General features: G+C 40.5%; 1 long non-coding RNA gene, 1 other non-coding gene and 1 pseudogene across 2 annotated transcripts in view; all 3 read left to right on the forward strand.

The window, feature by feature from the left end:
• The window catches only part of LOC143656905 (uncharacterized), a 142882-nt gene that overhangs the window by 42499 nt on the left and 75193 nt on the right, over window positions 1-25190 (forward strand). Inside the window, exon 5 of the long non-coding RNA XR_013162625.1 lies at window positions 18460-18611. This is a non-coding gene — a long non-coding RNA (uncharacterized LOC143656905). The remainder of the gene's footprint in view (window positions 1-18459; window positions 18612-25190) is intronic.
• LOC143656896 (polyhomeotic-like protein 1) lies at window positions 19572-22391 on the forward strand (annotated as a pseudogene).
• On the forward strand, window positions 22455-22526 carry TRNAE-UUC (transfer RNA glutamic acid (anticodon UUC)). Its single transcript has one exon. It is a non-coding gene; the product is annotated as a tRNA-Glu (tRNA).

Genomic DNA, 25190 nt, shown 5'->3' on the forward strand with positions numbered 1-25190 from the left:
GAGAACCTGCTGTGGTGGCTGAGTTCAGATTGCAAGTTGTCCAGGTGATAGTGCCCAGGTGTCTGGTCAGGTAAGCACTGGGCTAATCATTACTGCAAGGATATTTCCTGGCTGGTTGATAAACTAGAAGGCTCATTTATTGAATCATCAGTCAGTTGAATGTGTCTGTGACTGGTTACATTTGCAGTCAGCTAAAGGTGTGTCCTCTGCAACAATAGAATTCAATCTTGGGTTTGATCCTATCAGTTGAAACTTTTAAGGGAGGGGAGAGAATTTCCACTGCTTCAACCAGTAAGCTTCTGTGGAGCTCCTCAAGACCCTATGTATTAGTCTGGGTTCTCTAGAGAAACAGAACCAACAGGAGATATTAAATGTCTTCAACTGACTGGATTATTGTGGGAGGCACACCTTAGTTGAACCCAGATGTAATCAGGCACAGATGCAATCAACTGACTGATGATTTAATACACCAAACTTCTGGTTTATCTGCCAGCCATGAAATATCCTGGCAGCAACAGTCAAGTCAGTGCTTGCCTGACAAGACAACTGAGTATTGTTAACTTGGCAGCTATACACACCACTTGAAACATGCTTAACATCGAAATAGAATACAATACCAGCTATGTTTCACCTACTAATAATCAACTGTCCAGCATACAACTGGAAATGCACTACATTTTTCCATAATAGTGTGCAAGTCCTTAGATAGCATTCAGCATTCATATAAGCTTCAGATCCTATAACTTAAATACTATAACATGAACAGTACAACTTAGGTCATATGATAAGAAGAGAATGAGATCTGCTTATGTACAAAATGAAACATATTCATAAAACATGGAGGAAATATTCATACAATCACAACCCTCATTTCTGTAACTGGTCGTAGTTCATATTTATCACTACTTTCTTCTACTACCCATTCTATGTTCCCTTTACCCTCAGTAAGCACTTCACCTGGCCATGGTTATTTGCCAATTGGGGTGACCCAAACCTTCATTCCAGAAGTTTCTGGGCCATGGTAGTCCTGCCTGGATTGCATTGTTGCATGTTTCCATTGACTTTAATCACAGGGCATGGTAGTACTAAGAGATGCCCTAGGGGATCTCCTTCATTCCAGGAAAATTCTTCTTTACCTCCATTGTGTAGTTGCAGTCCTATTTCCTCTTGATAGTCAGAATCAATTACCCTAGAGTGCACAGTAATCCCCTTTCATGCCTGTTCATTCAGTGGCATGAGAGGCCCAAAGTGTTCAGGTGACAGTCTTAACTTCCAGTTCAATGGAATTATTGTTGGGTCTCCTAAAAGCACTCCTCCTTTTGGAACTAGAAGCTGTAGACCAGTAGAGTTTAAGGTTTCAGGGACAGGAAGCAAAAACTGTCCTAGTAGATCACTAGGGGTGATGATAAGTGGTGCCCCTCTCATTTCCATCCCTTGATTCCTGGACCCATGAATCCTGGTTATAGGAGAAACAGCACCACACAGTGGATGCTGATTCAGAGATGTACACAGCCTTCTGGAGACGTTGCCCCAGACCTCCAAGTATTGCCACCTAGTTGGCACCATAATTGGGTCTTTAAAAAGCCATTCCACAGTTTTATCAACTCAGCTGCCTCTGGATGATGGGGAAGATGGTAAGACCAGAGAATTCCATGAGCATGTGCCCATTCCCATACTTCATTTGCTATGAAGTGGGTTTCTTAATCAGAAGCAATGCTGAATGGAATACCATGACAGTGGATAAATCATGGATGGTTGTTTTTGCAGAAGCATTGCATGCAGGAAAGGGAAACACACATCCAAAGTAGGTGTCTATTCCAGTCAGAACAAATCACTACCCCGTCCATGATGGAAGTCATCCAACATAACCTGCCACCATGTTGCAGGCTGATCACCTTGAGGAACAGTGCCATATCAAGGACTGAGTGTGGGTCTCTGCTGCTAGAAGAGCAGCTCTCAACAGTGTCCATAACCATGTTGGCCTTGGTGAGTGGAAGTCTCTTTTGCCAAGCCCTTGCATTACCTCTGTCCCTACCACCATGTGCATGTTATTCATGAGCCCACTGGGCAATGGCAGGAGTGGCTAAGGAAGGAGGATGACATGTATCCACAGGACAGGTCATCTTATATATTTGATTATTGAAACCTTCTTCTACTGAAGTCACCCTCTGGTGACCATTCACATTGGACACAAATACCTTCATGTTCTTTGCCCACTCTATCCACATACCTCTTCCCCAGAAATCTCACCAATTATCCACCTCCCAAGTCCTTGACCATGCAACCCAACCATTACCAAAAGCCCACAGTGTAAGTCTGGCCAGTACTCCTTCCAAGCTAAATGAACAACCAGATGCACTGCTAGAAGTTCCACCCACTGGGAGGATTTCCCCTCACCACCGTCCTTTAAGGACGTTCCAGAAAGGGATTATAGTGCTATAGCTGTCCACTTTTCAAGGGCCCCTGAATATCATGCAAAATCATCTGAAAACCAGCTTGAGTTTTCTCTTCCTCAGTCAGCTAAATGTAGGGAACTTCTCAAAAGGCCATCTCACTGGGCTGGGAAAGTGAAAGTAATGTGGCAGGAGTTGGGAGCCATAGACATTTGGGCCACTTCCTCATGTAACTTACAAGTACGTTACTCAAGCCCTATCTCTTATATACCATTTCTATTTTATGATGGAGTGCTGCTAGTGTATGCCCAATTTTCTGGCTTGGTGAGTCAGACAACACCCAGCTCATAATAGTCAACTCAGTTCTCATGCTAACTTGTTAGCCCATGCTTAAGTGTTAAGTCTCTACTAAGGCCCAGTAGCAGGGTAAAAGCTGTTTCTCAAAAGGAGAGTAGTTATCCACAGTGGATGGTAAGTCTTTGCTCCAAAATCCTAAGGGTCTGCATTGTGATTCTCCTATAGAGGCCTACCATAGGCCCCAGACAGCATCTCTGTTTTCCTCTGACACTTCTCACACCACTGGGTCTGCTGGATCATGTTGTCCAAGTGGAGAGCAGCTTACACAGCAGCCTGGACTTGTTGCAGACCCTTCTTTTGTTCCATACTCACTCAAAACTAGCAGCTTTTCTGGTTACTCGGTAAAAGGGCTGGAGTAGCACATCCAAATGAGGAACATGTTGTCTCCAAAATCCAAAGAGGCCAACTAGACATTGTGCTTCCTTTTTGGCCAAAGGAGGAGCCAGATGAAACAGTTTATTCATCACCTTAGAAGGGATAGCTCAACTTGCCCCACACCATTGGCCACAAAGAAATTTCATTGAGGTAGAAGGTCCTCGTATTTCTGTAGGATTTATCTCCCATCCCCTGACATGCAAATGCCTTGCCAATAAGTCTAGAGTAGTTGCTACTTCTTGCTTACTAGGTCCAATCAACATGATATCATCAATATAATGGACTAAGATGATGTCTTATGGGAGGGAGAAATGACCAAGGTCCCTGTGGGCAAGATTGTGACATAGGGCTGGAGAGTTGGTATACCACTGAGGCAGGACACTGGAGTTATACTGCTGGCCTTGTCAGCTGAATACAAACTGTTTCTGGTGGTCCCTACTGATGGCTTTTGAGAAAAATCATTTGCCAGATCAATAGCTGCATACCAGCTACCAGGCAATGTTGATTTGCTCAAAGAATGACACTACATCTGGAACAGCAGCTGCAATTGGAATCACCACCTGGTTAAGTTTATGATAATACATTGTCCTCTTCCAAATCCCATCTGTTTTATACCAGGCCAAATAGGAGAGTTGAATTAGGATGTGGTGGGAATCACCACCCCTGCATCCTTCAAGTCCTTAAGAGTGGCACTAATCTCTGTAATCCCTCCAGGAATACCATATTGCTTCAGAGTCACTATTTTGCTAGGTAGAGGCAATTCTAATGACTTGTGTTTGACCTTTCCTACCATAATTGCCCTCACTCCACAAGTCAAAGTACCAGTGTGGGGATTCTGTTCATTGCTAAGTATGTTGATTCCAATTATGCCTTCTGGAACTGGGGAAATGACCAGAGAATGGGTCTAGGGGCCCACTGGACCCACTGTGAGACAGACATGAGGTAAAACTCCATTGATCATCTGACCTCCATAAGCCCTTACTCTGGTGGACCAGAGTGATGTTTTGGGTCTCCTGGATTAAATGTCACTTCTGAGCCAGTGTCTAATAATCCCTGAAACACATGATCATTTCTTTTTCCTCACTGCACACTCAGCCTAGTAAAATGTGTAGGCCTCCTTAGGGAAAGCTGATAGGAAGGTTGACAGTGTAAATCTGGGCACTGTAAAAGGGTCCCTCTCCTAGGATACCCTGCCTTCCCCTCATTCAAATTGCTCTGGGTCTGTAAATTGTCTCAACTCTGGGAATTGATTAAGGGGCTGTGACCCTCTGTCTTTGTAATTCAAGGTAGACTTCTGGTCACTTGACCTAGAATCTGCTTATACAGCTCAAACAAAAATTTAATAGACTGCCCACCTAATTTACTTCTAGGTAAAATAGGTGGGCATAATCTACTAGCCAACACCGCAAGTCTCTGCAAATCAGATTATTTTGACTGATGCTTTAAGTCTGCTGTCCATTATGGTGGCCACACCCAGTTTGTCTGTGGTAAATAATTGTTGCCACATGGCTTCTGACAACTTAGGATCCAATTATCCCCACTGTGTTTAAGGATTCCAGCTTACTGACAGCAGTTCCCTCAGTAATACCTGACCTCAGAGAAGGAGTGACTACAGAGCTTTTCAGGGATAGTGGAACTAATCTCATGAATTTATTTCTCAAGGGTCTGGTGAAAGATGTGCCCTCTGGACATTCCTGGGGTGTGTGAGCAGGTCTTCCATGATAAATGCACCCTAACATTCCAGTCTCTCTAAGCCTCTGGATCCCCTCAACTGCATAATACCAGGAAAGTTCTGGCATTTCAACCTCAGGTAATATCAGTCACCTTTGAATTCATGTTTCAGCTAGCCATCCAAATAGACCATTAATGCCCTTTCTGACCCCTTGAGCTACAACACTGAATGCAGAATCTCTGCTTAGTGGGCCCATATCAATAAATTCAGCTTGATCCAACTTTATATTCCTTCCACGACTATCACACACTCTCAATATCCATTCTCAAACATATTCCCATGATTTCTGTCTACATAAGAGATTAGAAAACTCATGTAGTTCTTTTGGAGTATAGCATATCTCCTTGTGGGTCACACTTTGTACCTCACCTTTTGGGGCCTCTTGGGATTTTAGTCTAGATGTAGGTCTTGAAGAAATGAGATGTGGTGGTGGTGGTGAGGTTGTGAAAAGAAATAGAAGTGTCTTTCAAGCCAATTACCTCAGGGCATCCCATTGCAGTTTCATCTGTCACCTTAGGGAGGTGGTTACAGGGTTAGCAGGCACGGAAGGGTTAATCTCTTTAGGTTGAGGTTGGATGGCAGATTCCTCAAGGCAGACTGGAGTCCTGGAAGCTGCTTCCTCAAGATGGGTTGGAGGTTGGGAAGCTCTTTCCTCAGGGCAGTCCATTACAAGTCTATTTAGCAAAGGCTCAGCAGATTCCATCTCCCCATCACCATCATTATCAAGCCATATATGACACCATCCAACATTTCAGAATCCCATTCTTTTCCAGTCAAAGTCCTTTAACAATAGACACCCTGCAAGGTTGATATTTTGTTTATGTTTTAAATCTACTCACAAAATGAGGCTCTGTGTCTGGTTTTCAGACATCTCAAGTCTGTGACCACAGGAAATAACACTTTATTTCAAGGCACACATGGAAACTTTAACATCATTCATATGGTGCTTAAGGTGCAAATTTGAAAACTTCAGTTCCTCTCTTTCCCTCATCACTGTATCCAGCATATCTAATAACAACCAGCCAACATCATTATACCTCATAACTCCATAAAACTCTGTAAAGGTGTCAAGGACATTCTCATGCACAGCCTTGCATCATATAAGTGTACAGTTAGCATAAATTTTGCATATCTCTCTTGCCAGCTCATCCCACCAACTGTCATGCCAGAATGATTATTGGAAACAGAGTCGTTAGTGCCTTTGAGTCTAATCAGAGTTGAAAACCAATTGTAAAAACCCATTTTTAAGACTCTGTTTCTCAAGAAGCATTCCCAGCCCTAAGCTGTTTTAGTCAGGGTTCTCTAGAGAAACAGAACCAACAGGAGATGTTTATAAATATTAAATATATAAAGGTGTCTCATACAACCATGGGAATGGAAATGTCCCAAATCCATAGGGCAGGCTATGAAGCTGGCAGTTCCAATGAAGGGTCTGGAAGAACTTCAAAGGAGAGACTCACTGGTGAAGAAGGAGTGAAAATGTCTCTCTTCTCCCTTAAAGGTCTCCAGCTGATTGGATTATCTCATTGTGGGAGACATGTCTTAGTTGATCTCAGGTGTAATCAGCTGAATGATTTAATTTACCAGCCTTCCAGTTTATCAACCAGCCACAAAATACCCTTGCAGTTATAGTCAGGCCAATGCTTGCCTGACCAGACAACTGGGCATCATCACTTGGCCAAGTTGACACCAGAACTTAACCATCACAACCCTCATCAGAGTTGCCAGCCCTGCATCTGGCCCTGTGGATTTTGAACTCTTGTGTCCCCATGGTTGGGTGAGACATTTTCAGAAGTTTATAGATATCTCCTGTTGATTCTGTTTCTCTAGAGAACTCTGACTAATACAGCTATTGTACTTCTGTACCAAGCTGTACTAGTTACCAGGAGACCTGAGTTGCCTATCATGAGCTGGGTGTTGTCTGACCAAAAAAGCAAGAAAGCTGGGAGTACACAAGCACACCATCATAAAATGGTAATGTTATGTAAGAGCTGGGGCTCAAGCAGGTCCTGAATGGGCGAGTAAGTTACATGAAGAAGTAGCCAAATGCCCTCATTTCTGCCACATTACTTTCTTTTTCCCAGCCCAGAGCTATGGCGTCTTAGGGAATTCTTTACAGTCAGTTCACTAAGGAAGAGGAAACTCAGGCCTTTTTTATAGATGTTTCAGCTCAATATGCAGTTGCCATCCAAAATAGGACAGCTGCAGTACTACAGCTCCTTTCTGGAATGTTGTTGTGGGAAAATGCTGAGGGTAATCTTTAAACCACTGTGTTTATTTTGAGGTGTGGGTAATGCCACTAGTTGTTTGTTTTGCCTTTTGTGTGTGTGTGTATTTTGCTTTTGTTTTTTTGTTATAAAATGCATTAATACTTAAACACCAAGACTATCATAAACAAAACTACTGCTAGACCTTTTTTCAATGAAAACACAATAGTTACAGTATCTAATTCTAGAGGGTCCAATGAAATGGAATTATTTAGAACAGCTATATTAAGCAAATATATATTTGTAAAATACAACCCTAGAAATTGTAGTAATACTTAATTTCAAAAGAACAATTGTAGCATTAATTTAATGACAGCAGATAAACTAAAATTAGATTAATCAATATTGCATTTAAGGAGCAGAAATCCCAGCATATGTCTTGTAGTTGAGAATGATTGGAGTTCAGTGACTGTGAAAACTGAATCATAGCTTGGAGTCCTTGAAGGTTGTAGTTGGAACATCCACAGCAAAAGGGCCGCCTGAGAAAAACTCTACTTCTATTAATATTTCCCAGTTATAATCATTTTACTTTCTTAGCTTGTTAAGCTGTCTCTTGGTGGATAGAGCTTCCAGCCCCATTTCTTGAGCTTTCTTCTCATAGTATATAATCTGATTGCTGTAGAAAAATGTAGTTCTTCCCAATTCTTTGTTCAAATCTTGAGCTATTATTTTTGTAGAGGTTGTGCTTCTAATATATGAAGTTTATGTTTTTATACATGTCACAAAGTTTCTTTTCTGTTTCTGAACATACAGATTCTTCCTTAATTTAATTTCTCTCAAGCTGCAACACATGTTCTTAATGGACCTCTAGAAGTATTTAAAGTTTCATATGAAACTTTTCATTCTCATTTTCTAGCTATAGATTTTCACATTGTCAAAATTCTTGTTCATTCTGGAGACTTTTTATTTGCCCTGTAATTCCCTTCACATACTTTAAAAAATATTTCTTCTTTTTCTCCTTCCAACCTTTTGGAGTAAATATTTAGGTGGACTGTATCAATGAGTTTGTTTAGATCGACTGCTTCTTGATAGATAGGTGATCCCCATTTTTGAATTTCCTCTTTCTGTCTAATTCCATGTTGTACTCACCCATGTAAGATCCTCTAAAGTGATCAGGCAAATATATGATTTTCAGCGAGAAATTTTATCTGCCTCTCTTTATCCTCCATAATGTCCTTCATCCCTGTGTTGGAATGTTCAATCACTTTTTTCTGTTCCTTTGATTCTTTCAGCCTTTATTTCTATCCTACCATATCTTGGGCGCTCACATATAGATGTTCCTGAAGGTCAGTGTTTTCCTTCAAACTGCCCATTATTTTCTTATAAAGTTGTTCTCCATTTATCTAAGATGTTTTTAAGGTCTTTTTTGCTCCAGTAATGTAGGATGGCAGGGACTCTGCAGCCTTGTGGAGTGATTGAGTCAGTTCTTGAAAGTGAGCCATCATCACTCCATGAGATGAAAGTTTAGGGGTTGCACTTTTCTGTTCTTTTTCCAAAAGGACTACTGACTCCTCAAGTAAATACATTTGTATTGAATGTTGCCAAACACAGGATCTGTAATGTCAGAGGACTGGCCTCCACCACAGAAGAATCAAGGGCTTCTTAAGCTGGTGTCATATGGTAAATCTTCTCATTTACTTGGTGATGTTCTTCAGCACAGGCAGGAATACTCTTGGTTACCTCTTTTTGTCTTCTTACTGTATAATTGTCAACATTATAATATGAGAGTAACTATAGCAGTACATACCTGAATCTCCCAGGGAAATCCAAAGATACCTGACAGATGTTTCAGGCTTTCATATATCATCAACATAACACCACAAAGGTGCTCCAGCACCACCTGCAGAGGCACTCTGGTGGCCATTAACAGATTGTACATGGCTCCAGAACTCATCGCAACTCTGCCTCTGAGTGCCAGTATCCTGTTGGCTACAACTGACTCTCTGGAATCCCATGGAAGGCGCAGTCTTCATCACAAACAAGTGCCTGGCAACCAGGACACAGGGTCAGTTTGGCAGGGGGAGGGGGAGGTCTATGAGGTTCTATAAAACAGGGCTCTCTAAGTTTGCTCTTCTCTCTGTGCAAAGTAGTATTAATTGTACTGTGAGTTAAGGAAAGGGGAGACCAGCCTCTGAGCTGTGGCCTACACCAAACCTAGAGGATTAGGCAGTGTCATTGCCATCACAACTTCCCTGCACAGAAGCCTATCAAGGCCTAATGGTGGAACACATGGCATAGAGGACTCTGTGCCCTCATCCCTGGGTGGGCTAATTCTCCTGATTTGTGTTTCTCTCTGTCCTTGGGAAACATGATGTTGACTACAAAAGTCACAGAAATTACCCTTCCTTGAAGATTCCCTTTTCCTTGATGTTTGGATAAAGAAAGCAGAGAAAGAGGACTACAATGTCTCACCAAAAGTTTCAACTTACAAACCTGGTTCTCAATTATAAGATCTCAGGTAAAATATTCTGGAATTGACAAATTCTTAAAACTTGATGGATTTTCTGTGTAGACACTTAGTCTTCCTCCAACCCAAGTCTCCTTGATGGGAGAATCTTTCCTTCTGGGGGTGACTGGTAATGCAGCCTCCTTCTCTCCTATGGCCTTGCCAGTTCAGCACATGCCTCCCAAGGTTGCTCCAGAAATAAGCCTCTAAAGTTGGTGTTGTCTTTTTCAGCTGAATTTACTTCCTTTTACTTCACTAAACACCATCACACTCTCCTAGGATTTTTCTGGAAGACTCGGTTAGAGCCTTTTTGCCCAGCACCTAGGACATTTCAAGAGTGACTCATACCAGTACCTTTACTTGCATGGAAACAAAGAATCCTGAGGTGAGACTAGTGAGTGAGGGTTGATAGGAACCAGGCCTCAGGAGCACAGGTTCCTATTGGTTGTGGAGAACACAAGCTCTGAGCAGTCTTGGTAGTGAGGTGGCAGACACTTGAAGGGATCACTGTTTTTTTGTTCACAAGTCATTTATTAATTAAAAGTGAATTGTTATTTAAAAATTTATTAGCTTTTTCTTAAAGTAAAGAATTCAGCTATAATCAAAAGATAAGGGAAAAGGTGCTGAAGAGGATTTTAGTCAGGACTGTTTAGTTGAAGATGGCAGGAAGACATCCAGAATTACCTTACACAAAATAGGGAGTTCAGCTTGGGAGTTATAGAGCAATTCCATGTGATTTATTTTGTTGCTCAAGTTATTACAACTTTAGTCATTGGGAGCTATTTGTTTGCTCCTGTTTTATACATATTTGTGAGTGTGTTTGTGTTTTATTGTCATTTTTGCTTCTTAATCCCTTACTTTTATGCACTAGAAGATTCTCCAGGAATTTTTATATTTCTTCCCCAGAACTAGAATCAGCCTATGTACAAAGCTTAATGTAGCCACATGAATTTCTGGACCCTGTCAGAAAATAGGGTGAAGATTCAAGGACACTACTGATCTTGGTTTTAATGCTAGTCTCCAATATAAGGACGCAGTTCTTCCAGAAAAGGCTGATTCTAGTACAACTAGTACAACTAAGTACTATAAATATTACTGCATGGAACAGTCTGTATTCAGCTAATCCTGAGCTCATACCCATGTCTCAACCTCTATTCCATCAACAAATGAATCATTTCTGCTTTGTCCCATGACTGATCTGTAACCTCCCACTCCTTTCACCATTAGTGAAAACCTGTCTCCTGCCATCTGCCATCTAGTGAATTGTTCATTTCCATTTTATATGCACAGTAGTTTCACAATTGTAAGCCAGGACCCCTGTGAGCAAGAACTTTATCAGTCCAGTGCTTATGCACAGTTCCTTTTGTCCATAGTCTTACAGATTTCACTTATTTCAAAGTTACTGAGGTCATCACTTTTTTCCTCCCCACTTGCAGTAATCTTGCTTTGTACATTTATAATTCAGTTAGATTCTTAATTCACGTTTGAATTTAATCTACCTCTTAATAGTTTTTTAAAAAATTTACAAACATTTAGAATTACTTTTTGTGCTGTAAACTTCTATGTATTTGGGAAATTCCTAGAAACCAGTATCCACAATTAAATATACAGATGTTTCACCTGTTCAATCCTCTACTCTACTACCATGAATCTTTGGCAGCCACCAATCTGTTTACCATCTCTGTAATTTTTCCCTTCACAGAATGTAATAGATGTAACCTTATCATGCAGTATGTTGCCTTTTATGATTGGCTTCTTTCTCTTAGCAATATGAATTTGAGATGCATCCATGTCTTTATTTGGCAGGATAGTGCTTTTGTTTCGATCCCTGAGTAGTATCACAAGGCATGATTTTACCACACTTTGGTTTTCCATTCACCTAGTGGAGGGCAACTTGATTTCTTTTAGTTTCTAGTCATTATAAGTAAAACTTGCTATAAATGTATGTGTGTGCTGGGTTTTTTTTTTGTGTGGATCTTAGTTATCAAAGTTGGGTGAACACTTAAGTGTGCCATTGATGAGTCACATGCTGAGATATGTTTTACTTTGTAAGAAAGATCAAAACATCTTCCAAAGTGCCCATACCATTATGTGTTCCCTCCAACAGTGAAAGAGAGTTCTTATTGTTCCATATCATTATTAACAATTGGTATTGACTGTTTTTTTGGATGTTACCCATTCAAATAGGTGTGTAGCATCTCTCATTGTGGTTTTAATTTGCTTTTCTCTAATGACAAATGATGTTGAGTGTCTTTATGTATGCTTATACCTAATTTGTTGAGGTATCTGCTCAGTCCTTTACCCATTCTTTAATTGGGTGGTTTGCGTTCTTACTGTTGAGCTAAGGGTCTTTTGTATATTTTGGTACAAGTCATTTTTCTTTTCTTTTAAGTCATTTTTAGATATATGTATTTTGCAAAGCTTTCTCCAAGTGCAGGGTTGATCTTTTCCTTCTATTAGCAGTGTCTTCCACAGAGTGGAATTTAAAAATTTTTAGTAAAGTCCCATCATCCCATTTTTTCTTTTCATGACTCTTTCTTTAGATGCTGCATATAAAAACTCATCAGGAAATCTAAGGTCATGTAGATTTTATCTTCCATTGCCCTATAAAACTTTTATACATTTATATCTTACATATAAGCTTGTATATTGTTCTGAGTGAATCTTTGGGTAAGAGGTAGAGTTAGTGTCTTTCTAAAAAAATTTTCTACATGGTTGGCCAGTTGTTTCCTCACCATTTATTGAAAGGATTATACTCAGTTGACTATATTTGCATGGGTCTACATGTGGACTCTCTTTTCTGTGTGTCAAGATCTCACTTTCTTAATGTACTTTTTAAACTGTTGTTATCAGGCAATTTGAGTTCTTTAACTTTCTTCTTCTCAAATAATATGTATGTTCTTCTAGGATCAGAAACCATTTGTGAATATTTACAAAATATCTTGCTGGGATTTTGACTGAGGTTGCATTGACTCTATTGATTTAGTTGGAAACAGTTGACCTCTTAATAATACTCAGTCTACCCACCGTGAAAAGGAGTATTTCTCCTCTTATTTAGTTGTTCTTTTCCTTCTTTCAAGTTTTTTTTTTATAATTTATGAGATGAGGAATTTACATATATTCTTTCATTTAGACCAAAGATGTGCATTGATTTGTTTATTATAAGTGCATTTATTTGCTTTTTACTTTATTGTTTGTTCATTGCTAAGAAAGAGAAATTAGTTGATTTTTGTATATTGACCTTATACTTTGCTTCTTATTATCTCCTTGCATTCTCATTAAGGCAGTTGTTGCCCCATTTCCTTTAACTTGCAAATCTATGGCACTGAATAATAGGAATACTTAATTTCAAAGATTCCTGCCTGGAGGAGACTCATGTCCACAGCTAAACTGTGAAGGCAGAGCTTCCTGTGCTGCACCCTAAACCAAGGGAAAGGCATCCCACCTGTTTTTTTGACCCAACTAAGCCTCAGAATGAGCAACAAAGGCCTCTGTATTGGGGCTCAAAGACTATGGTGCCATGTCTACTGGAAAACTAGAGCTTCTTCCAGGCATGACAGATAGGGGAGGTGCCCATGGCAATGGGACAACTTGGGTGTCCTTAGTGAGTAAAAAAGCTTCCTGTTCATGTTGCTACTGAGGAGGTGGCTTTACCCCATGTTCTCTGAGATGATTGTTCTCAGAGATGATTGTTGAGCATAGGACTTTTCATTTTCTGCCCTATCTCAAGAGATTTATTCTTTATTTTCTTGTGGAATACTTTAGCAAAACTTATTCAAGTTTCCAGTCAGGGCATGTAGCAGTATCTTAATCAATTCAGGATGGTTTTCATATAAAATTCTGATAGATTTAGAGATAGTGGGATTAATACAATCATGACATGAATATAAAAATATTGGGACCTTTCAGTTGTGTAAGTTGGTCACAACGTGGTGCGAGTTTTACCATATCGAGGCCTGAGGAGAAAGGGAACATGAATGTCCTCTGTTTACATGGTTGTATTAATTTTTTTGTATGCTGTATGGAGGGGTCATATTTCATTCTTTTTCCATGTTAGTATCCCATTATTGCAGCACCATTTGTTGAATTTTTTGTTTGTTTGTTTGTTTTTGTTGGTCTTTGTTTGTTTGGGAAGTGCATGAGCTGGGACTTGAATCTGTGTCTCCTGCGTGACAGGTGAGAATTCTACCACTGAACTACCCTTGTACCCCTGGTTTTATTAATTTTTTAATAGAACTAGAACTTTAAAGTAGTAAAAACTATTTGTAATTGGGAAGTAAGTTGTATTGATTTTAAGCTGCCAGAATGCAATATACCAGAAATGGAATGGCTTTATAAAGGGAACTTAATAAATTACAAGTTTACAGTTCCAAGACATTATAAATATCCAAATTAAGGCACCAACAAGAGGTTACCTTCACTGAAGAAAGGCTTATGCCATCTGGAATACCTGTCAGCTGGAAAGGCACATGCCTGACATGCGCTGGTCCTTGTTTCTGGTTCTGTTACTTCCAGTTTCTGATGCCAGTGGTTTCCTCTCTAAACATCTGAGGGCCTTCACTTAGTTCCTCTAGTACACAAGTCTGGGTTCTGGCTTTCTTAGCATCTCATGGGAAGGCGCATGGCGATGTTTTCTGGTTCTGCCTGTTTCTAGGCATCTTTCCTCTCTGTCAGGACTCCAAGCATCACTAAACATCTGTGTCTCTGTTAGCTCTGAAGCACCTATTCTCCAAGCATCTGCTCTGAAGTTTCTCCAAAATGAAGTTACTACTTGATGTAGTAAACTAATCAAGACCCACCTTAAATGAGTGGAGGCACATCTCCATCTAATCAAAAGTTCATACCCACTATTGAACATGCCACATCTCCCTGGAGATAATCTAATCAAAAGTTTCCGCCCTGCAGTATTGAATCAGGATTAAAAGAAAAGGCTGCCTTCACAAGATTGGATCAAGATTAAACATGGCTTTTCTGGGGTACATAATAGTTTCAAACCAGCACATAGGTAAAAGTTAAAATAAAATAAGATTTTAATTTTAATTTTAGATATAACAAATTCAGTATGTATTTTAATATTTCTTGACTTTAGTGAACTGAACTTTTCAAATATTTTTTAAAATTTCACTATGTTGCTTATCTCATTTTTAATCAGCATAATTGCAATGTTTAACAGCTTCTCTTGAAGCAGTGATGGTATCTGTGATAGGCACTGGTGTCAACTTAGCCATGTCATTATGCCCAATTATCTGGTCAGGCAAGAACTAGTCTGACCATTGCTGCAAGGATATTTTGTGGCTGGTTGATAAACTGGAAGGCTGCTGTATTAAATTGTCAGCTAATTATATCTGTGGCTGATTACATTTGAGATCAACCAAGGCATGTCTTCCACATGAGATAATCCAATCAGTTGAAGGCTTTTAAGGAAGGAGATTCTTTCACTGCTTCTTCACCAGTAAGTCTCTCCTGTGTAGTTTTTCCAGACCCTTCATTGGAGCTGCAACCTTTACAGCCTACCCTATGGGTTTTGGATTCTTCCATTTGTGTGAGAAACCTTTATAAATCTCACATTTACAGATCTCTCCCATTGATTCTTTTCTCTAGAAACCCTGACTAACATAGTGTTAAATAAGTTTGTTAATGTTAGCTTCCAAAAATGTTTTCTGAAGGCCGCCTCCTTTAATGTATTTCAGTAATGTTTTGTAGTTTTCAGGTTACAAATTATGTACCTCATTGGCTAAATTTCTTCCAAGTAGTTTATTTTGATGCTGTTGTAGTAGAAATTGTTTTAGTAATTTCTTTTTCAGAGTGCTTGTTGTTATGGTATAGAAATACAGCAGTTTTTTGGTGCAATGTTACTGACATTGTTTATGAAGTTTAACAGAACTTTTGTGAATTCTAGAGAATTGTATATAAATTGTCATCTGCAAATAGAAATAGTTTTACTTCTTCCTTCCAATTTGGATGCCTATTCTTTCTTTTTCTTGCTTAATTGATCTCATTGATATATCCAGGACAGCGATGAAAGAAGTCATCTTCTTTGATTTGTTCCTTATCCTATTAGGAAAGTTTTCAGTCTTTCACCACCAATTATGAGGTTAGATATGTATTCTTAGTTTTGTTTGCTTGTAAACATGAATAAGAACTGGATTTTTTCAACCAGTTTTTCTGTGGCAGTAGACCTGGTATCAGTATTTTTTTCTTTGTTGAATTAATGTTGCATGTTGTTTTGCATTTTTATTATATTATATTTTAATTTTTATTACTGTAAGTTTATAGAAAAATTATGCATAAAGTATAGAATTCCAATAAATTCCTCTTATACACTTAGTTTTTCCTATTATTAACATTTTTTATTAATGTGATAAAATTGGTAAAGTTGATGAAACAGTATACTAGAATTATATGGTTATTTGTAGTCCATAGTTTGCAATAGGGTTCACTGTTTTAATTGAACAGTTCTGGGATCTAAAAGATTTTTATTTTGGTAACGTATATACAATCTAAAATGTACCATTTTAGCCACTTTCAAATATGCAGTTTAGTGGTACTAAGTACGTTCAGAATATTGTCACTATTGTCTACCACTCAAATTTTCCATTGTCTCAAATAGAAACTCTGTACTAATTTAATATTAATTACACATCCCCCATACCTACCATGGATCCTGGTAATCTGTATTCCAGGTTCCTAAAAAACATTTTAGTTTTCAGAGAATTTTAGGTCTTTAGGAAAAATTTTAGGTTACTTCCAGTGTCCCATCTATACCCTCTGCATGTAGTTCTCTTTTTATTAACATTTTGTATTAGTGTAGTATGTTTTTTTTTACTGTTGATAAATGAATATCAATGCATTTTTATTCACTAAAATCTGTAGTTTACCTTACAATTTACTCTTCTTTTTTCATAGTTCTATGGGTTTTAGTAAATGTGGGAGGTCTTGTCCATTATAGTATCATACAGAAAGTTTCACTCACCTAAAAATGCCAGGGCTCCACCAATGTACCCTACCCACTCTCTCCCCGAAACCCTAGCAACCAGTGAGCTTTTTACTGATTCTATAGTATTGCTTTTTCTAGAATGTCATGTATGGAATTAAACAGTTTGTTAGCTTTTCTACATTGGCTTCTTTCACTTAGCAATATGCATTTAAGGTTTCTCCATGTCTGTTTGTGCCTTGATAGTTCATTCTTTTTGATCACTAAATAACGCTATATTGTGTGGATGTATAACAGATTGTTGATCCATGCAGATATTGAAGTGTGTATCAGTTACTCCCAATTTTGGGTGATTATGAATATGCTGCTAAAAACATTCCTGTGCAGGTTTTTGTGTGGACATGAGTTTTCAACTCATTTTGATAAAAACTTAGGGCACAAGCACTGGATTGTGTAGTCTGCCTATGTTTAGCTTTATAAGAAACTTTCAAAATGGCTCTACCATTTTGCTTTCCCACTTGTAAGTATTGAGAGTTCCTTTTGTTCCATATCCCTTGCTAACATTTAGAGTTGTCAGCTCTTGGGATTTTAACCATTCAAAGAGGTGTGTAGAGGTATCTTGTTTCTATAAAATTTGTATTTCCCTATTGACATGATAATGAGAGTCTTTTCAAATACCTATTGAGGTGTCTGTTCAGGTCTTTTGTCCATGTTTTAACTGAGTAGTTTGTTTTTCTTACTGTTGAGTTTTAAGTGTTCCTTGAATATTTTGGATATAAATCCTTTATCAGATATGTGTTCTGCATATACTTCCTCCAAGTCTGCAGCTTATCTTTTTTTCTCAATAGTGTCTTTTGCAGAACACAGTTTTAAAAATTTTAATGAAGCTCAACTCATCAGATTTTTCTCATAAAAATAATGCTTTTGGTGTTGTACTTAAAAAGTCATTGCTGAATACCAGTGGCACATAATAGGGAGAGGGGGAAATTTAGATTCTCTATTTGGTAGCAGTGTGTTTATTGGCTATATTTCTGTGAGAACAATTAAATTATCTAAACTTGAGAGTATTGATGGACTGTTGACTTTGGATTTTATACATGGGTCCCAGTAGATGGAAGTGGCTGAAAGATGCATTCACTGAGAAATATATTGGTGAACAATGGTGTATACATATGATCAAACATTGTGCTCTTACAAAAAGGAGCAAAATTCTGAAGCATGCAATGATGTTTGGTGAGACAAAACAAGCGAGAAACAAAAGAGCAATTATTGTATGATCTTCTTTAGAAAATACTTGTAAGAAAACTGGGGCCTAGATTGTAAGCTGTTATAGCAGTAACATTTAGTTTGGAGTGGTAATTGTTATTTCTGAATTTTGAGAGATTGCCATATATATATGTATAACCTAGTATTTAGAGATAAGAATGAAGCCGACCAGGTCAAGATTAAGGTAATTCAGAATACAGGGGTAAGGAAGACATTGTCTGTATTTTAGAGCTTCACATACTCTTTAAGGCAAAAGGAAGAAAGGCTTATTTTTTCCAGAACATAAATTTTCTGTAACATATAATCTAACTCAACCTATCAGGATAGATCATTTAAACAATCCAAACACAGGGAGCCCAGAATAAGAATGAGGGCCTTTAATCCTGTATAGCTTAATGTAATGCCTGGTTATACCTCAGAGTTTATTAGGCATATAATCAAAAAGTATTGGCAACGTACCTTGAGGGATGGGAAAAAAATGAAACTATTGAACTTTACCACCAGGGAAACCCTGGATACTGTGTTAAACATCAGGGACAACCAAATCAATAGCCAAGCCCTTGATCTTGAGGCATGCTGTTGTGAGGCTTATGTATGTAGCAGAGAAGCTTAGCCTATCTGTAGGTATGTCTAAGAGTCAGTTCTGGAGGACCTCTTTTGTTGCTCAGATGTGGCCTCTCTCTTTCTAGGTCCAACTTTCCAAATGAAATGATTGACATCCAGGGGTGAAAGTCTCCCTGGAGGTGTGGAAGATGACTCCCAGGGATGAACCTGGCCCTGGCAACGTTGGATCAACAGTGCCATCCTGACCAAAAGGGGGAAAAGAAGTGTAACAAATAAGGTATGAGTAGCTGAGAGAGTTCAAATAGAATTAAGAGGCTACTCTGGAAGTCACCCTTATGCAAGCTTCAGTTAGACATTGCTGCCTATCATAACTTGCCAAACCTCAACCAAAACCATTCCTGCCAGTCTTAAAGAACACCTAAGGCATTGTATAAAATTCTACAAAGGTTCCATGTACTAGGATAACTTTCGAGAAACCTACAACCTCCAGATGGGTCCCTGGACCAGATAAGTCATGAAATGTAGAGGGGCCAGCCTTTCCAGAACATCAACCAATTCCATCCCCTACCCCATATTACCAACAGTCCCTTCCAACATGAAAAAGATAGAATGGCCATAGCCCATTTTCACCCTAAAGAGTGAGAGAAAGTTCAAATATGATGGTAGAATTATACAGAGAAAGTCAAGTTTCACACATGAGTATGAGTGCTGAATCACTCATACTCATTATTAGTCTACAGTGTTTTGGAGCAGCTAGAAGAAAAAATAAAAAAAATTGTGGAATTGTAACCCATACAAAACTTTAAAATCTGTTCTATAACTACTTGTTAAAATGTACTTGGAAATTTATTGCTTTTTTTGTATATATGTTATATTTCACAATGACAACAAAAAATGTTTTTGTTGAACCAGCATCCTGGCCTGGAAGAAAATGACAGGCCAAGACTGAGCACTGGAGCCTTGAAGAGTGGTATTTGAGCCCATACCAAGATCAGTAGGAGAGATGGGAAACCTCAGTTATGTTCCACATCTCCCACCCCAGCCTCAGTGCCCTGCTCCTCCAGGGAGGGGAGAAGGTGAGGAAATTCCACCACAGAGGCTGAGTTAACACCCCACTCTGGTTAGTGACTGGGGGTCCTAGGCATATGAGGTGGATACCCTCAGGAGGATTCAGTGCAGAAGCAAGAGTGAAGGATTTGAGTCAGAGCACTGGCCTGGGAGACCCTGGACCATTATTATGGAAACCGTGAGCCAGCAGAACTCTGACTCCACCAATGGGAGTTCCAGCTCCTGGGGCAGCTCTTGGTCCCAGATAGTTCAAATGTCTCTGTGTGAATGGCAAGTAGTGTAGGCTTAGTGAGCACTATAGAGGGAGCCTACTGTGGCTTAGTATTTTCCCTACTTCATGCTCCAACACAGCTCAGCAATGCCCAGCTGTATAGTCTGATTGCCATCCAGCATACCACAATTGCTGCCAGTCAGCAAGCCAGCTTCCCAAACACCAGAACCAACCATCAGTAGACTACCACCACCAAGGCCTTTATCAATCTGGCCACCACATCAACTACCCAGCTCATCAACTGATCCCAGTATGTGAGTTCTCTCAGTCCCACCACCTTGACCCAATTTGTGCTCCTATAAAACAGCACCTCCCCACCCCTCAACCAGTCACAGGCTCAGATGTAATTATGGTCTCTCAACAATAGATAAATTGGACCCAGGTCTCCCAACAATAGGTAAATTGTACCTTGGGCCAGACTATGCCTTTAGCCTCCTAACTCATTCTGATTCCTCATGGGGCAGTGTCTACAGTCTAGCAGGAGGTACCATCTGCTCAGTTAACAGGGGTGCATGCAGATGTAGATCAGGTGCAGAGCTTGCCAGTGGGGAACCAACAGGCCTCAGCCAAATGCAAGGCTCTATTCAGAAGGCCATCCTTCCTAGTATCCCCTGCCTCTTGCCTTTCTCAGGCCTCTAGCCAGGCCATAACTGTGGCTCAGGCTTCCTCTGGGACTGCAGGATAGTTCCTCAACTTTAGTCAAGCTAGTGGAGGCAGCAGAAATAGCATCCAAAGATCCATGGGTTCAGGAGGAGGTGCTTAGGCACTTGAAGAGTTGGGTCATTTGACTTCCTCAGCAATAGGTGGTGGTAGGAGTTGTCCCAGGAGGGGCACAGTAGTGGTGTGACCCCTGCCTGTGGCCCAAACAGTAAGCCAGGGCAGCCAGGACAGAGGCAGAAAGTTCAGTAATAACAAGTCAGAAGTAGACCACCTGACACCTGACACCTGCTCCCAGCCAGACCTTTATGCTCACTCAACCCCCCACACAAAGATCCAGTTCCATTCACTGATTAAACAACAGCCACAGATCTACCATCAGCAGAAACAGGTGGTGGTCCAGTAGCAGATTGCCATCCATCACCAGCAGTAATTCCAGCATCATCAGTTCCAGCCATTCATACAGCTTCCCACCTCTAGTGAGCCCAGAAGCAACAACAAGTCTCCCCCCTCACCCATCCCCCTAAGCCCACAAAGCTCCAGTCCCAGCAGGAGGCCCACACCCTTGTTCAACCTATACTTGTCTTCACCCGTGTCCCGCCCACCTGACCCTAACCCAAGCCACCCATTCTTATCCAGACCACCTGTAGCACCTATAAACCCTACCCATAGGGGCTGCTAAAATATTAGCTGCCCATCAATCAGCACCCCATATCCCTGTGCAAATTATCGACACTTAACAGCCAGGTATGGCCCAGGCCAGGACTTGGGGTTGGCACAATTGACAGGTACTGAACCTATTTCCCGAGGAATGTCAAGTACAGTGCAACCAACTGGTCAGGCCCATTTGATCTCTTCACCACCTTCATCCCAGACACCAGGTACACTGCAGGAACATCTTCCCACATTGGCTTCTTGGGTAACCCTTGCCCTTGTACAGAGAACACCACATATAGTAAAGTGTGGGACCACCATCTCTACGTGTTCTAGCCCACATCCCTTATGCCTTTCCCAGGTACACTGCAGGAACATCTTCCCACATTGGCTTCTGGGGTAACGCTTGCCGTTGTGTAGGAAACACCACATGTAGTAAAGGGTGGGACCATCATCTCTACGTGTTCTAGCCCACATCCCTTCTGCCTTTCCCATGTGGTCTAGGCACCTATTGGGCAAACCCCAGACCTTGGCTGTCAAATACAAGGCTGAATCTGAGGAGCAGAGAGATGTTTCTACATTGGGTTTAATCCTTCCTGCCAAGGTGTCTCCTTTAGCAGAGAGCCCAGAGGCCATGGAGGAGAGCAGTTTGGGAGAGAAAGCTGAGCCAGTAGCCAATGAATTAGTAGACTTGCCCCCTGCCCCAACAGCACCACCTCCTTCATCAGCCACAATATCCAGGCAGATGGGTGACTTAAAGCTCCCATAGGCTATTGTGAAGCCTCAGATTCTCACCCACAGCATTGAAGGCTTTCTTATTCAGGAAGGACCAAAACCTTTCCTGGTGTTTCTGTTACTGAAAAATTTGGAGAAGCCAGTATAGACTGGCGTTTCCATAGGGCTGAATGAGAATCAGGTGTTTCCTTGGGAAGGGGGCCTGCCTACTGAGCAAATCTCCTGAACTGCAAGTACTGTGGGATGTATGCCCTTGTGCTGTATGTATGTCCACAGTTCCATGGTTCCAAGAAGTTCTGTTCCATGACCTGTGCTAAGAGGTACAGCATGAGCTGTAGCCACCAGTTCTGGCTGAACAGGAAGAAAATTAAAGAGTTTCAGGGAGCCAACTATGCTTAGGTGTGCCAGCATGGATGCTATCTCTTCTCCTCTGTCAGAAACTCTTATTATATTTTTGATTTACAGATTGCCCAGTTTCTTTGGAGTAGGTTTCTTTCCCCAACTAGGCAGAGATCTCAATGATACAGACTTTTCCCTGTCTTTAAATGCAGGGAGTGAAGTTGTGGGCTGAGAAAGCAAGTCTTCTACTTCTCCTTCTTTAGCCAACAGTGCATTGTGCTTCATGTCCCTCTTATTCAGCAGGAGTGGGAAGATCAGGGAATTTGACTTAGGCACCAGTACCTCACTGGAAGTAACTGAGTAATTAAAATATGACTCTTAAAAAGTTTCTTGGGTGCATGGGTAGTTCAGTGGTTAGAATGCCCGCCTTTCATGCAGGAGACCCAGGTTCAATTCCTGGACCATGCACAAAAAGAAAAAAAAAAGTTTCTTGATTTATAATATAAATACAAAAAGGTATGTAAATCATTAGTGTATAGCTTAGTAACTGTGTTAGTTTGCTAATGCTGCTGGAAGGCAATATATCAGAAATGGAATGCTTTTTTAAAAAGGAATTTAATAAGTCACAAGTTTTCAGTTTGAAGGCCATAAATATATCATAATTAAGGCATCCACAGAAAGATACTTTTGCTCAAGGAAGGGTGATCTGGGAAGGCACATGGCTGGCATCTGCTAGTCCTTGCTCCCAGTTTTGATGCTTCCAGCTTGGGATGCCAGTAGCTTCCTCTCTAAGTGTCTGTGAGAATTCATTTAGCAGCTCTGGGACAAAACTCTGAATTTCAACTCTTAGCTTAGCATCTGCTGGGGATGGAGATTTCTTCTCTTTAGGTTCTGACTATTTCTGTGAGTCCTTGCTTAGCAAGGCTTGGCAAGGCTATTTCTGTCTCAATCTCCAAATGTCTACATGGGCTCTGCCTGTCAACTTTGAGCTCTCTCCAAAATGTCTCCTCTTTTAAAGGACTCTACTGAACTAATCAAGACCTGCCTGGAGTGGGTGGAGTCACATCTCCATCTAATCAAAAGATCACACCCATAATTGGGTGTGTCACAGCTCTGGGTATAATCTAATCAAGAGTGATTTCACACTACCATATGGAATCAGGATTAAAGGAAACAGCTTCTCCTCCATGATTGAATCAGGATTAAACATGGCTTTCCTGGGGTACACAATACTTTCAAAGCAGCACATTCTACCCTCTGGACCTTAAACCATTTCAAGAACAATACAAATACAGTACAAAATCTCTTCTGGCTCTTGTCCCATATAACTAAAAAAAAAAAAAAACTATCTGCTTCCAGTATACAAAGGAGAGACAGTCATAGGATACATGTTTCTACTGCCATAGGGAGAAATTGAAAGGTAAACCAGGGTGACTGGAACCAAGCCGTTCTGAAAACCTGCAGGGCAAACTCCATTGGATTTCAAAGTCTGAGAATCATTTATCCTTGGGGCTTTAGAAAGCAACACTCCCACCCTTGCCAAGGGCCTGGTTTCTGCAAATGTTGGGTTGTTTTCCAATGCTGAAGAATTTTGTGGGGACCACCTTTTTCTTGGCTCCACCCTCTCCAAGTATCAGGGCAGCACCCAGGATCTCTACCATCTCTGGGGCACATGCCTAACACCTCCAGAGCAATGGGTGACAGCCAGACTTCCCCAATCCGTGGTTTATGCACTCTACCCTCTCAGAGGCCTGGGGTACCATAGCTCTCCCAGAACATCTAGGTGGAAGGCCCACCCTCTGCCTTTGGGGCAGACTCATTCTCCCCATGAGTATGGGTGGGTCCCCACTCCTGCCTCAAAATTTCCTGACTCCAGACCTTAGCTTCCATGGTTCTGCCTCTGAAGTCATTTTTCCTTTAATTTGTCCCTTTTCTGTCCCTTTGAGTCCAAATGGCAGTAGTTCTGTCTATACAGATCCCACAACACTCCTGTTGGTTTTCTATGCAGTATACTGGGATTATAAAAATCAGATAATAGGACATTCCACAAATCCTGTCTGGTTAACTCCATTTTCAATCCTCATTTTTCCTGTAATAGCTGACTGTTTCCATTTTTAGTTAAATCCTCATCTGGGGCCCTATTCACTGGTGTCTCACTTTCTTGAACCCCAGCATTTTCCAGATCATCAATTTTTGTTTTCTTTGTAATTGTTCTAGTTTGCTAGCTGCTGGAATGCCATATACCAGAAATGGAATGGCTTTTTAAAAGGGTAATTTAATAAGTTGCAAGTTAACAGTTTTTAGGCTGTGGAAATGTCCCAATTAAAACAAGTCTATAGAAATGTCCCATCTAAGGCATCCACAGAAAGATACCTTGGCTCAAGAAGGCCAGTGAAGTTCATGCTTTCTCTCTCAAGTGGAAAGGCACATGGTGAACATGGTCAGGGTTTCTTTCTTGGCTGGAAGGACACATGGTGAACACGGTGTCATCTGCTGGCTTTCTCTCCAGCTCCCCAGGAGGTGTTTTCCTCCTTCATCTGTGAATGTTGCTGGCTGGTGGACTCTCTGCTTCATGGTGCTTCAGTGTTCTCTTCTTTCTCAAATTCTCCAGCTTTCTCCAAAATGTTTCCTCTTTTATAGGATTCCAGTAAAGTAATCAAGACCCACCTGGATTATCCAGTTTAACACTCACTCTTGAGTGAGTCACATCTCCATGGAGATAATCTGGTTACAGTACTGAATAGGGATTAGAAGCAATGGCTGCCTTTACAAAATGAGATTAGGATTAAAACATGGCTTTTCTAGGGTACATACATCCTTTCAAAGCAACATGGTACCCAAGAGTTCAGTCCTCAACTTAACTCTTTGCTCTTGCATTTTACTATAAGTCGCAAGGAGCAAACTGTATTTTTCATACTTAGTTTGGAAATTTCTTCTGCTATATATCCAAGTACATCACTCTCAAATTTTGCCTTCCATCCATAAAGAATGCCTTCCTTCCAGTTTGCAATGACATGTTCATCATTTCTGTCTAAAGCTTTATCAGAAGTATCCTTATGGTCTACATTTCTACCAATAGTCTCTTCAAAGCATTCTAGGCCTTCTCTTTTAAGTTGTTCACAGCTCTTCCAG

The sequence above is a fragment of the Tamandua tetradactyla genome, chromosome 15 (genome assembly GCF_023851605.1).
Source record: "Tamandua tetradactyla isolate mTamTet1 chromosome 15, mTamTet1.pri, whole genome shotgun sequence".
NCBI lineage: Eukaryota > Metazoa > Chordata > Mammalia > Pilosa > Myrmecophagidae > Tamandua > Tamandua tetradactyla.